A 15,209-nucleotide genomic window follows, 5' to 3' on the forward strand; every position below is an offset into this window, starting at 1 on the left:
CACATGCCTGTGTCAGCGCATGTTCGTTACTTGATGCATATTGGTCAAGCGATCTCTCACACATATTCACTGAGACAAAATTTGCATAATCCAAGGACTAAATTCAAAATAACTCTGTCAATTTGGGCCTTACTGTCTGTATCATATGATTACTGAGTATCTGAAAAGCACACAACATACATTCGTTGTGGAAATACAGTTGAGATCATTAACTGAGAGCAAGCTATGTGAAACTCTTGGCTGAGAGCAACTAAAATGTTTGAACTGGATGATCTTCAGCAGGAGTTACAAGCTTAGTATTACGGGGGGGGGGGGGGGGAGGGGGGGGGGGAGTGATCATCTACCTTGGATCCAATGGGTGTTGGTTCCACTCATAATCACGCCTGGGGAGCAGTGATTCAGGCGGGGCACTGGGCTCGATGTTGTCTTCCGCTGGCACTACGTCGTAGGCTTTCATGGTGGTCGGGTCCACGTAGCGCTGAATCACGGGGCGGCGGTATCCACCCGCCCGCTGATTGGGGAGGGGACTCGTTGGCATCGGGTACAGATACCTGCCCCCGATAGGTGCGATATACCTGTCCCGCTCGTGGTAATCCATTGGCTGCTTGGGGCGTGGCATGGGATAGTTGGTCGGGATGAGGATGCGCGGCTGGAGCGGTGGTGCGGGCGGGACGGTGCCCGCTGCAGAAGGCTTCAGCGCCACCGTGGGCTTGGGGTGGTCTTGGGCTCTTGAAGCCACCTTTCGCTCAATGTAATAGCCATCTGTGGCAACAGGACAAACAACAAACTTATCATATTTGTGCAAAGTCATCAAGCATTCCTTAAGTCTACACTTAACAACGCATTATTACACAGGCATCATATCTTAAAATATTCTCTAATTTTTTACAACAATGATCTGCCACTTTTGAGATTCATTGTTCAGAAATGTTAAAAATCAAGCACAAAGTGTTGAAGTACTGGTACTGTGCCCTCTTTATCTTTGAGAGTCTTAGCATATCGGAGGATAAAGATGTAAATCCCTTATGACATCTGAGACATCTTTGCATTTTACGTCCTACTTGGCACATGTTTGATCATATTGTACACAACATTAAAGACAAACAAACCTCCCTCTGAACAGAACTTAAGCTAAATCATAGTTTCATACAACCGCAGAAACAGTAGATTTTTGCTATAAAATGGGGGCATATGCATACAAAATGCATGAAAATAGCGCTGTGATTCAGTTGAGTAACAACGAAAATGTGAAAAACGATTGCCCTGAAAGGTCCGCCAGAAGTAATGAAATCTCGGAGCATTCGCAGTAATGGTTGTTACACATATTGTACTTGATGTTTTATAATCCACTTCAAAAATTGCAACATATTGGGCCATAGCAGTACCCATATCAAAAGAAAGAATCGCATGTGCAGCTTTTTAACTGCATGAGATTCAAAAGTATTGCTAGGGCACAATTCAATCATCACATACTTGTAGCATTCTACATATCCACTACTGAACGGGGGAAGGCACTTCAGGAATAAAAGCCTGATACACCAACTTTTATCATTTTATGCTTTTGATCTCAAAATACTCCAGAACAACTCATTATCCTGGCAAATCGTGTCAGCCAGACAAGTCTCTCGGCAGAGCCTTGTGGATACATTGCAAGCAAACTCCAAGTGGCGGAAGATGATTTTTGAGCCCCAACGAGAAGTATGTTACAGCTTTAACTGACCTTCTGGAGGACTTGAGTATCTTGTAGACTCTGCAGGTACCAGCCTGGGACTGGACTTTGCCACCAGTCGGTTCCTGCTGGTGCCCAGGTCAACCTCGCCCTGCGATGGGTCCCCAGTCAGTCCACGTTTCATGCCCAGGTTGGCCAGGTACAGCTCCCTGTTGTTGGCGGGGAGCTCGCTGGCCGGTGTGTAGCGCTCTTGGGCGGGGCTGGCCGGCTTGTGCCCCGTCAGACCCTCGCTGAGCCCACGGAGGGACTCTTGGCTAAAGATGAAAGAAAAGCGAAAACACAATATATAATCTATCATTTCATGCGAGCTATGAGTAAATATGTAAGTTGTTCATTGTACAAATATTTGTCCACTCACAATTTTTGCAAAAAAATAAACACAACATGAAATATACAGTAGACATTAATCTGGACCATAAATTTTGAAACATTCAAGTTTTCAGAGTGCCATAACCTCAGGTAGAAATGAAGTGATCACACCAACTTGACAATATAATTTTTTTCCAGTCATTATTTGACATTAATTTGACCAAATTAAGATCTTTGTAAATTCAATGATTTATTCATATTTTCAACATTTTCTTCTTTTTTTTTTGCCACAGGAGCAACAGTTTCACATCAAGCAGTACAAATGAATTTCTTACCACGTAAGTACATTTAGGTACTAATCTGTTACGGTCAAAACTAATTGAGCTGATATCCTGCATTTTCATTGTGATTGCCTCAAAACAAAGCCCTGCATACACACATACACACAAAAACACATGCACATACACACACATACACACACACACACACACACACACACACACACACACACACACACACAAGGCATCCATTCTTTACACTCACAGCTTGTCTTCAGTGTCATCAGCTGCCCCACTGCTGGTCCCTGAATCCAGGAGCGAATCCTTCCCAAGACCGGACTGGAGGAATATACTCGACCCCATGCCGATGACGGACGACAGCAAATCGCCGCCGCTCCCCTCCGCGGGACCGAATCTGGGCAGGCCCTCCCCCACGCCCAGTCGGAGGTCTGGCCCCGCCCAAGACTGGGTCTCGGAGGAGGTCGAGTCGCACCTGTCCTTGCCCGTCATACTCTTAGAACGCAGCAGGAGCTCCTGGGGGTTGTCTGGCAGGGAGGAGATGATCTCCCGCCGGCCAGACTTCGGGTTCTTGGACTGATTGTTCAGGGCTGTCACAAGCTGCCGGCTCTTAGCTCGGTACCTGTGGAAAGAGAAGCCAAAGTAAAAAAAAGAAAGAAAGTTTCAGTCTTGGAGCAAGGCCAATCATGGGCATATTTTCCGCTGGAAAAGCAGTAGCCCTCGCAAGCAAACTACACTTGGAGTCTAAATAGGATTTGTTTCTTGCTAAATGCATATATTGGCACAAGCAATATTAATATATTATAATATGATATATTATAGTTGTGAAACTTACTTCCTAGTCAAAATGAGAAACATGCTTCAAAAGCTAGACCATTTTCTAAACAGCATAAATAACACAATGGCAACTGAAAGGAAGTGTAGTGTTCCAGCCACAGGCCATTTTAACTAAAAGGTAAAAATGTGTGATACTTAAAATGCAACCATCATATCTAATAGGACAGTTTTAGTGTCTAACTGGATGCAAAGCTCTTGTGTCTGATTAATGGCTTTGGATTTGAATAAAATGCACATACAGTCAAACCTGAAGAGTGCAACTGCTAAGGGGAAACAGAAAATAAAGCCCTCATAGGAGCTGCTAGGTAGCCAATTTGATTTTATCACAAAATGCATGGATCTGTAGTATGTCATACACGTGTCTTCTGCACACATGAAAAAACATGAAAAACAGTTGACAGATCAAGATGTAAATGTTTCATCTCAGAAATGAATGAGTGAAAAACAATGAAAAACACAATTTAGCACCTAGTTTCTTTAATTCTTGGATAATAATTATCCATACCTACTCACATCTAAACATTTTCCTGTGTTCATGTCTATGCATTTATTAGGGCATACATTATTCATCGTGTGTTTTCATCGCTCAAATATCTCACTTAAAGATCTCTACCAATCTCTACGGTTTCGTTTTGTTATCGTTATCTATAGAGGGCGACGTTCCATCACTATGACATTCGCACAGCAAAGCTGCTACATGACCCAGTGATTCATCATGTGGCAAACTCACTTCTCCAGCTCCTCTTCCGAGTGCGCAAAGGTGCAACTTGGACCACGAGGGCAGCCTCCTTTTTGCATGATGTCGCGACACATGCTCGTCTTGTACTTGATGTTCTGGGTCTGTGGGGAGCATCAAATCAAAGTCGGATTGATTTTAAGCATACTGCGCGACATAAAACTTTTGCATTACCCATTTGCGACATATTTTCCTCATGGCAAGGACATTTGCAAACAGCTGACACTAAATGAAAAAAAACACAAAAAAACATCTAATTACCTTTGAACACATGCTAATGTGTCTATATAGATCAGTTTCACTTCAAGTCTATCCTTTCACAAATTGGCGAGAGCAAAGTGCGTGATTGCAAAGGGAAGAGGATAGATGTAAACAGATCCCATACTTCTGGGATAGTCATAGCAAACAAACCTACTTCCTGTTTATTTTTTCAAGACTCAAGAGAAAGTTCCAGTCGTGACACAGGAAACAGAGACGGGATGTGGGAAGCAGGACTCTCTGTCCTCCTTTCCCGTACGTACAGGAAGCAGACTGAGGAACATCATGACTGCTTGGCCCACATGACAGCATCACAGGCAAAAAAAAAACACTCGGCCTTATGTGTGGTGGCACCATCAAACTTCCTTCTTGACTGTTTGAAATACATTCCACACATGAGCATACTCTAATCCCAACGCAAATCAAAAGTGCTGGCTGACTCGAAAGTGGGCATGCACCGTGATATCATCACATTAGATTCTCCAATGACTTGAACGAGAGTCCTCAGAGGAAACAGCCATTGCTGTTTTTCCAAATATTTCCCTTCATTCAATAATGACAGGCATTGTGTACGAACAAAAGATTAAAACATATATCATGCACTTGTGCAGGATTCTTGAAGACTTTGTGAATTACCTGTAGATCCATTGCTTTCTTGTTCTGCGAGTAGTTCTGCATAAAGTCCATCAGACCTTGTACGACTTTCTTCACCGCATCCATAGCGGACATGATGTCCTCCCAAGATGATATCATGGCACCTGGTTAAAAATAAAAGGAACATCGGAATGAAAGTCCTACTTCAGTATAGGGAATCAACCTTCATATCCTACATGCTGAGTGCAGCTCACTGTGATAACAAGAAAAGATGCTGGCTACATGCAAGTCTCTGTCAGTATTCACATCTGAGTGCATTCGCCATTTTCATCAATGTCACACAACAGTGCCTGAAATGCTGCATGTTATCCATTGTACAAGACATAGGTTGTTACAACATGTATGGTATTGACAACTTCCCTAATGACAAAGCAAAATAAATTCAAACTCAAACACACACCAAATACATGTCTAGCTTACAGATATGGAACTAAAAATTTCTTACAACTAGTTTAATATTCCAATAGACCCATATCCATAAACAATCAGTACTTGACAGACAAACAACTTCTAAAAATGAAAAACTACTGCACAAACAATAATATTCAAGAAAAGTTACTTTACAAATATGCACACATCAATACAGACTGTAGTTACCTGGGCTTGGATCAATCTTAGCTAACTTTTCAAGGTGAATTCGCAGCTGGGCCAAACGTACTGGGTCCCCGGATCGCTGGAGGCAAATGGTCAGCTCCTCGATGCTAGAAGCAAAGGATGCGGGAGTTTGCAGCTGGAAGAGAAGACGACCCACAATTATTTCTTGGAGCTGCACACTCGGTGTTCGTTTTTTCAGTGTTGCGGTACTCTTACTCTGGTCTTAATCATCATCATCATCACCATCACCACCACAATTATCATCACAATACTCATCACAATAATCATCATCATGATCATTATTATTGTTGTCGTCTTCATGATCATCTTCATCACCGTTATTATCATCAATATTGTCATAATTATCATCGTCATTATCGTCACTCATCATCTTCATCATTGTCATCATCATAATTGTCATCGTCATCAGCATAATCAGCATCTGTAATCACTGTCATCATCATCATTATTGATCCCCAACATCATCAGCACTTTAATCAATATCCGCCTTCCTTCTCACCTTGTCTATGATTGATTGCATGTGGGACTTGTGGTTGAGGTCTCCATAGAGTAGAGAGGACCACTGCTCGGGAGAGATCCGCAGACCAGCCTCGAGGGCAATCTGCACAATCTGGGCATCGTGCTCACGCCTCAGGGAATCGTAGTTTCGAAACTACATGGAAAAAAACACAGTCGATGCCAAAAACTGGATGAGCCAGCGCTTTATCGGAAAAGTAGTATCTGCTCTCTCATGAACAAGCATGCATGTGTGTACGACTTTGTCACAAATTATATCAACAAAACTTACATTAAGGAGGCATAAACTTTAAAGAACTTCATCATTTTACATAAATTTTAGATGGCATTTCTTTTTTATTCCTTGTGACTGGAGAGTTTTGCACAATGCTTTCTTCTTTTCTTTTCTTTTTTGCTAGTTTAGTTGTGGATGAGTCAGAGTGACACATTTTGGGGACTTTTCTTGAGATAATGAAAGTAGACAAGAAAATAGACATTACAACTTCCTGATTTCCTTTAGTGGTCACGTCAAGGCACACAGAGTGAGCATATCAGAAGTGGAAGAAAACATTGGACAAGAAAAAGGATGACAGCTTAAAGGCTTTCTCACAAAAACCTTGACTATCTTCAGTAAACAAGAATATCAACAAATGGATCTGCCCAACATACATATATACGGGTTAGTAAATACGGTATTCATCAGTGTTTAAAGTGTTTAAATTGATTCCTTTTCTCAATGCTGTTTATATATTTCAAAAGTAAGGTCATCAACAAATAGAAAATAACGAAATCTTTTCAATGATATTATACTTGTTACATAACAAGAAATATTTTTGATATGAAAATTATCACATACATTTTCATTATTTTCTGTTTTTCAGCAGCTTCAACCTCAAATATCTCAAGTTATTAAAAATGAATACAAACATCTGTTTTTACATTTTTACACTCTTCAATTATTTCTTCCACTTGATTTTTTTTTTGGTGGGGGGGGGGGGGGCAGGGGAGGGAGTTTGTCTGAGTAAATATGGGTAGCAAACAGATATTCGGTCAGTTTCTCTCAGAAGAAAAAAAAAAAAAAGGTAGGAGACCCCATACTGTCTGTTGGCTTGTAAGGACAGTTCCCCATTTTCTCTTCAAGCCAAAAATGAAATAACCCTCTTCACCTCCTCTTTCAGCTGCATGAGGGAGGATTCCTCCTCCCGCTTGGTGACCTTGAAGCAGGAGGCGCGGGTAGAGCAGCTGCACCACATGGCCCACACTGGTCTTGGAGGCCTGGGGGAACTGCTGCTCCAGCTTCTGGACCACAAACAGGACCAGGACCTTGCGGGAGAGGGGCGTGCCGTCCTCCAGCGCCAGCAGTACCAGCTTCAGTGTTTCCTCCTGCATGGCTAGGGGGGGGGGGGGGGGGGGGATGGTGGGGAAGGGGGGAGGGGGGGTGACAGTATTATTTCTCATGCCAAGCAATGCAGAGACAATTAATGAGAGCACTTGAAAATAACAGACATCAAATGTCAGCCTAGGATTTGGATTTCTTTCAATACAAAGTGAATGGCATATTTACCATTTAGTGATTCAAAATCAGACACATCAACAAGGATATACATTATACATGCAACTCCTGTTACATCAAAGTCCTTGGGACCTGCAGTTTTCTTTTGCTATATCAACATTCCGTTGCAGCCAAATAATAAATTACATAGAGATATAAATGATAATTTCAGGACTTGAATTGTTACTTCGCTGTAAGAATTTTCATTATGGTCGTGTTTTGCTACAGCAAGAGTGCACTGTACACGTATACAGCACTCAGTTGTGATGCATGCAAGTCAACCATGGCGAGCAGGGTCATGAAAGGAGGCGAAGGAAGCTAGGGTCATGCCCCCGAACATACCTGGTCCCAGGAACTGGCATCCCCGGGCGCGGACGGCAGCCCACAGGTTGGTGGACAGCTGCTGGGGATTCTGGTGCTGGACGATCAGCTCGGTGACGATGCGCTCCCGAGTGACCGGGCCGCGCGCACTGCCCGCGCCCGCCCTTCCTCCTCCACTAGTTGGCAGTTGACCAGGGTAACCAGCTTGCGTTGGATGGGCCGGCTCAGCAGCTGACCGCTCCCCGAGCTACTGGTGGTACTGCTGGTGGTACTGCTGCCGATGCTGCTGTTTAAGCCATTCGTACTTGCTGGGTAGCATGAAAAAAAATAAAACACACATAAAATCACAACAGCTTAGTTCGAAGGGAAAATGGGGCATAAACAATTGATGTACACGGTCGCTGGGGGGGGGGGGGGGGGAGATTGACGAAGAGGAATAGCGGGTACAGTTTGTACAAAGGACATGATGGTGAATGCTGATATCAGAAAGGATTTGATAGAGTTTAACCTTACAGACATGAAAGCAATGAGAAAAGTAGGTTAGAGGGGGAGAATCCAGGCAATCAGCACTGTATGACCCTGTGGATTTTCCTTCTTGTTGTTGTTTTGTTTTTGTTTTTGTTTTTGTCATTCTAGTTGTTGGTCCAACATGGGGCAGTCTCGTACTGTGGCAAATGAACATTGATAAGAATTCATTGCCAGTGCCTAAAAGGAAGCTACTTACCTTTACTTACATTGGAAAAAAAATAAACAAAAATAACATAACCTTCCCACCATATGATAAGAGGGTTGGCATTGACAGCATGACCCACTGGACAGTCTTTAGTACAGTAGGTGGGACCTAACTTTCACAAAACCAAACCACAACACTGTCAGTGTGTGTGCAAATGTGCATTTTTTTTTTCACATTCTTTGACTAGATGAATCCACATAGCATGAAGTAGTATCAAGTTCTATTTTCCTTGTTTTGGGGTTTTGGTGTTTTTTTTTTCTTTTTTCTTTTTTTTTTTTGGGGGGGGGGATTGTTTCTTTTTTACATAATTGCATTTAATACAAGGAAATGTTTACATACTGATGAGTGATATCACACATACACAAAGAAAAGTTTACATACCGTGATACTATCACACTTGTACAAGGAAAAGTTTACATACCATGGTTCTGCCATACTTACACAAAGAAAAGTTTCGCAATCACAAAGATATGACATGTTAAAGACATTATTTAACATTTACAGATGAGACAAAACCCAGCTTTAGTGCTTCAAAATAGTTCTTAAGTGTGAGTTAGGGATAGAAACAACCAATGTAAAAATGTTAATCAGTATAATCAATGTTAAGCACTGTTAAATATACAAAATGTGAATAACAGTTATAATAAAACTGTTTCTAGAATAAACAGTCTACAGTTATGGTTTATTGAAAAAAATAGTGATATCTCCTTATATTTTAGGCTTTACTGCGAAATCTTCATAAGGCAGGATGTTGTGTGATACAACTGACTTACACATATGCATCAAATGTGACTACATAAACATTTTTTAAATCACAGCTCCCAATGGTAAACAGTACCTTTACTTAGATGTGTTTTAATGCTACAATATTACAGAAAACTAAAAATACATCATATTTTTTGCATTAGGCATCACAGCAAAAAAGTTGCTTGCCTTCAGTAAATATCACCTCACCTTTGTTGAGGGTCCTCAAATGCAGTGCTAGCTCTTCAACTATCTGCCGTGCGCTGCGGTAGATCTTGTACTCCGCGGGCTTCATGCCGTCGGGTACCCGTTCCCGACTCGCATCGCGCATCACCTCCGATCCGGCCACCAGCTGGAGAATGGCATAGTTCGTTGGCAACTTCTCAACCTGAAATAAAAGGCAAATGAATCGGTGGAATGCAGAATTGCATGTCTTGGCACGGGAAAGATATTTAGAGAGCCGCCCTCCGAATTATTTCGCAAGTAAGGGATTGTGCTGACTACTAATCTCTATTCAGCATTGACGTCTGTTGACAAGACAATAAACATACAACTACACAGCACTGGAGTACCTAGAAAACAATTCATTATGAAAATTGTTCAAACAATCATCCAATACTGATAGATCAGTGGTTATAGAGACCCAGAGTGAAAGTTTGGATTGACGGAAATTCTGAACCATTGTTTGAGTATTTAGGCACTCTTGACTTGATAACCTTGACCTTATGGAAGCGCTCAATGACGTCTTCTCTATAACATCAACAGCATGAAATTTCAACCTCCGAATTTGTGGTTTGTGACATAATTCGACCGAGTTTTGAAAGCTCTTTCATATGATGTTACCATCATTGTGTGTGTGTGTGTGTGTGTGTGTGTGTGTGTGTGTGTGATTTTTTAGGTGCACACTTTCTGCTTGGCAGGCAACAATATGTAGAATTGCATAATAAAAACAAACAAGATGAAAACACAACAACGTAGGCTGTACAGGAAGGAGAGAGAGAGCTACATAGCATCTGTGCTCCAAAACTCTTATACCTCTCTGGTAATGGCCGTCTGGTCAAACGGGCACTGATGGCGCGGAAGTGTGCCTAGACACATTCGGCAGACCGTGTGGCCGCAGGAGAGACTGACCGGCTGGCGGCCAGATGGGCTGAAGTCCTTGCAGCATACTGGACAGGACAGAACCTCCGTCCACTGGGGCGTTTGGATGGGCATCTCTCTTGTGGGTTATAGACTGTCCAATGCCATAGAGTCATGGTATAGGGTAACAGCCCTGTGAATGACTGAACAGAAAATGGAATGCATGTGATAATTTTCATATCTTTTCACTATCTTTTTTTGCCCTTTCTTGACTCATATGAATGACAATGATGAAACAAGATTGCAATAATAGAAACTCAGTTTTCTTCTCACTGCAGATTGTGCAATAGAATTATACACCACATTTGTTACATTTTGCAATAAGCCTCTAATTGAACAACTATACCTATTATGAACTTTGTAACTACAATGTATCATCACATTAGCATATATTGTCTATTCATTTTAGAATATATTTCCAGGCCTACTAAACTGTATTATAATGCACCTCGACTGTGTACTAGTACATTTTGTACATGTGTTAGTGCACATCGCATTCATTTCGGGATCAGTGCGAATATCTTTATTTCATTTTTTGATTAATTCGTGAATAGCATCCAACTCACAAAATTTGTAAAAAATAAAATCCCCAAGAAATATATGGCATAGGACTGCAACAGGCCGTAGCAGTGATAGCACACTACACAGCAGACAACTCATCAGTTGGCACACTGTGTTTCTGGTCTGTCAGGTTCCAAGGTGCTTTTACTCTGAGCGATGGGACAAAATGCGCTAAAAATGCAAGTCATGTTTATTCAAAAGCTTCAAAGGCACATTATTATCTATATTATTAGACATTTTATTGACAAATTAATCATTTCAGATCTATAAAGAAAAAGCCTGACCTTAGGTTAGCTCCACCAAATGATGAATCAATGAATTCACATGTTTCTCTATTGTATGATACTTTACTCATCATGACATCCACAAATACAATGAAATTGTTACTCTTATAGGGTATATTGAAACTTTGGATTTGTATCGCTTATTTAATCACCTATAACCATACCAATTTTCATTAAAATAAAAACAAAGAAAAGGGAAGTCATAGTCCAAATATTAGAGGAAAGAATCAAACTAATTCTCATAACCACTTTGATTTGCATCCAGAGCACAGGAAGCAGGGAAAGTTTTATATTTGTGTCTGTGTGTGCATGTATGCTTGTGTGTGTGACTAAAAGGAAACAAGCTTTCGGTACACAGATCAAATCACAGTGCAGTGCGCAAACATGCCCTTTGAAATGACCAACAGTCCAACTAATATCACACAAGGAACATAAACGTTTTCAAAACATAAGTGCTGGTCACTGTCAGGAGAAGGATTTGGAGTGTATGCCAACTGCACCTATTATCGGCTAAAGTCCATGGTTGATAAACAGATATTGTCAAGATTCAAGACCGTTACAAATGCATTCTCAAAACAAGTTAGAAACACTTTGTGTCCTAATACTTGATATAGGTACCATTTATACAAACAGCGAATGGTCACGAGTGCCATGGTATGAGATTTCATATGGGGTGAAATTTGAATTTGAGTTGAATAGTATGCCTCATCTTTCACCTAGTGCAAAATCTTGCTTCATTGCAGGAGCAGATTTAGAGAGCATGCACTATTTGTTTTCTACAACACCTCAGACGTCCAGAGGTAGAGTCCACATGCACATTGGACCACAGTGATTTTAAATGACATGAATACAAAAATGGCAGCCATTCTTTTAAAGAAAGGAAGGAAGAGTTAGTTGAACATTGAATTGTGGCACTGTTGTATCCAAAATCGATTGGTTATGAGGCCGTTGACAAAAAAAAACAAACAAAAAAACCGAGTGCATGCTTCTACCCGCTTGAGGGCGTGCAGCAAAGCCAATATGTACACTGTAACATGATCATCATCACAGGCAAGTAACAGTGTAAAAACTATGCGTGGATAATGACCAAATCTAAATGAGCCTATTACACAAAGGAGTAATATCTAATGTATGTAAATGGGTGATGTCATGATCAGCACACAATATTTGCAATCGACCGATCAGATACTTTAAATTCAATATAAAAGGTTGACATATAAAACTAAGTCGCCATAATCATTGCTTGAAGAAAGCAAATACTACTCAAAGAGTATCACTAACACTGTCTGTGACTGTGTCATTGTCCAAAATGATCAATGATGAACAAGTAGAAGTCTCCTAGATTAAGGGGGAGGGGGGAGGGTTGGAGGAGGGTTCAAATTTACTAGATTTAATTTACTAGATTTAATTTACTAGAATTTACTAGATCATTACGAGTGGACGACCCGGGGGGGGGGGGGAGGGGGGGGAGGGTAGGGCCTAGAAATCTATCAAAGTTTTTGTATTCAAGTTTATCCTATTAGGCAGAAAAATCTGTCTCGCCGGAACCCTGGCCTACGTAACTTTATCAGAGACTCCAACTCTACCACTTTCAATGAGAGATCTCCCGCCAAAAGCCCATTTTTGCAAAATCTCCCATTCCTCCGCCCTGGCTCTGTGTCTTGAAGTTGTAACTTGTATGGCTTTGAATACTACTATTAGTAGACTATTAGATGCCATTCAATTTCATATGCACGCATGAATGGCATCTGCACATGAAATATGAAATGAAGTTTCATTAAGCCAATATGATTTGAATCATTGAATTATTACTCACTTACTAACTAATACTAATACTAGTGCCATTGTATAAATTGTATGTTCAGAAGGTGCTTGAGGTTGGAGTCTCTGCGTTTAATAATTATCATTATTATTAGACTCTATCTAACCGTTAGACCACTTTGACTAACAGTTACAAATCACACTGAGAAAATGCATCATTTACAAAATCATTTAAATTTAAATTGATATGGCATGCCATCATCACAGAGAAGAGGTAAATACACCGACAAGATCCCAACAAAAAAGATGACATAGCGGTATGGCGCAACTGTAATTTTAGCGCGACGGTTAAACCGATGATATTTGTCTTTTCTCATTGCTGGGACCTTCTGTTTTGGAGCTCCAAGTAATGGAGCGGACTTCTTATCTAACGATGTAAACGTAACCATGTGGTAAAGTAATATTTAGACTGTCTAACGTTAGAAATTAATTTAATATTATTAAAGTTTAACTGAGCTGAACCGGGCTGGCTGGTATTTATAAACGTTTGGACCATGTTTACAAGCAAAATACCAACGTTGGTCGTTGAATCGTTAGATAAGAATCCCAACGAGAAGAGACAGATGCCATTGGCATTGGCATTGCGTATTGAGCCACTTGCAGCTCTAACGTTTAGAGCAGAGTGACGCTATGCGATTTTCAGTAAAATTTAGCGACACGGACCGAACATTGTCCCACACGTGAGGATATGTGTAGGTGGCCTCTATTGTCTCTCAGCTCAGATGGCTCTCATGGCTGCTGGGTTAATCAGACTGCCACTTCCGCACTGCTGTGTTTCCATGGGCATTAATAGACTCGACGAACGTCAGGGTTTCGAAATTTCCGGAAGAGATGAGCATCTTCTCAGGTAAACTTACCGATCGATTTGCAAAGTGAAAAAGCTGGACACGACAAATCACTCACCTCCACAAATCATCACAAGTGAGGGAGAAACGTCTCAAAACCATGCACAACTGACAAATTCGACGCTGATCCTGAGGAGTTTAGACACTGGTACCGAAATTTACGTCGTACTGTATTGACGAGCGAGCGTGCGCGAGATTGTCAACGATATTCGACTGCTCTATGCACAAATCTGCGCTCGGCTATCGCGCTGAGCGGTGGTACACGGAAAAACTTGCACGGACAGGGAACACATGAATGGCGAAACTAACTTCGCTGATGCAGAGTAGTCTCTCCGAGGGTAGCACAACTCTGCGGAACTAGTCTGTGTCCGCGCGCGCGTTCAATGCCACTCTTGCGTTGGCCGGTTCGTACCTATCCAATTCCGGTTTTTACCATCCAGGCAAGATGATGTTTTGCTGATGTTGAATCACGGAGGAGAACAAAGGTGGGGGGTGGGGGGGGGGGGATGGTTTGGTACAGGGTGGAACCTAGGATGTTTTAGTTGCAGCGAATCTACAGAATGAACTTGAGTATTTGAATACTAGTAACATAGGCCTACTACTAGTACATTTTGTAACAACGGAAAATCGACATTACCCCCTATTTTTTCATTATCTCTATCGGGCCTATCAGTTGAGCTGAATATCTCTACCAGCCCGAGCGTATAAAATGGGGGGGGGGGGGGGGGGGGGGGGGAGGGAAACATTAGGCCTATAACCCCAACCCCCCCTCCCCCCCCCCCCATATTTTTCGGGATGTGTTGGGGGGAAAAAGTCATAAGACAGGCGTAGACCTAGACTGGTAAAGCAGAAATGCAAAACTGTACAAAACTATACAAGCAAATATACGTTGCATTACTTAGTAGGCTATAAAAACTTAACAAATGTTTCATATCTTTTTTAATATTCCATCGAAACAGTGCATCAGATCCCGTTATTTCAATTGAGAAATGCAAAACTTTTTATAGGCCTGTATACATAGCATGCAGGCGCACACACTGATATGAACAAGATGTGACAGATAGGGTCCTAACAAAAGATTTAATCTCTTTCTGCCCTATTGTATACCATGCAGGATTTAGTCATTCACATTTTAAACATTGAATATCTATTTCCTCACCTTTTTAATGAAATTTTCCAAACATTTAAAAAAATAAGTGCGTACGAAATCTCTGAGTTCCAATTCTAACAAGTCTAACTCCAACTGAAGTCTCGTCCCGCGGCGGATCGCACTGATTTG

General features: G+C 41.4%; 1 pseudogene; it reads right to left on the reverse strand.

The window, feature by feature from the left end:
- Nucleotides 1–15,209, reverse strand: part of LOC139726642 (uncharacterized) — a 46,190-nt pseudogene that overhangs the window by 8,142 nt on the left and 22,839 nt on the right.

The sequence above is a fragment of the Diadema antillarum genome, unplaced genomic scaffold (genome assembly GCF_040938485.1).
Source record: "Diadema antillarum isolate AM-2024a unplaced genomic scaffold, OU_Dant_1.0 seq00000094_RagTag, whole genome shotgun sequence".
Taxonomy (NCBI): Eukaryota; Metazoa; Echinodermata; class Echinoidea; order Diadematoida; family Diadematidae; genus Diadema; species Diadema antillarum.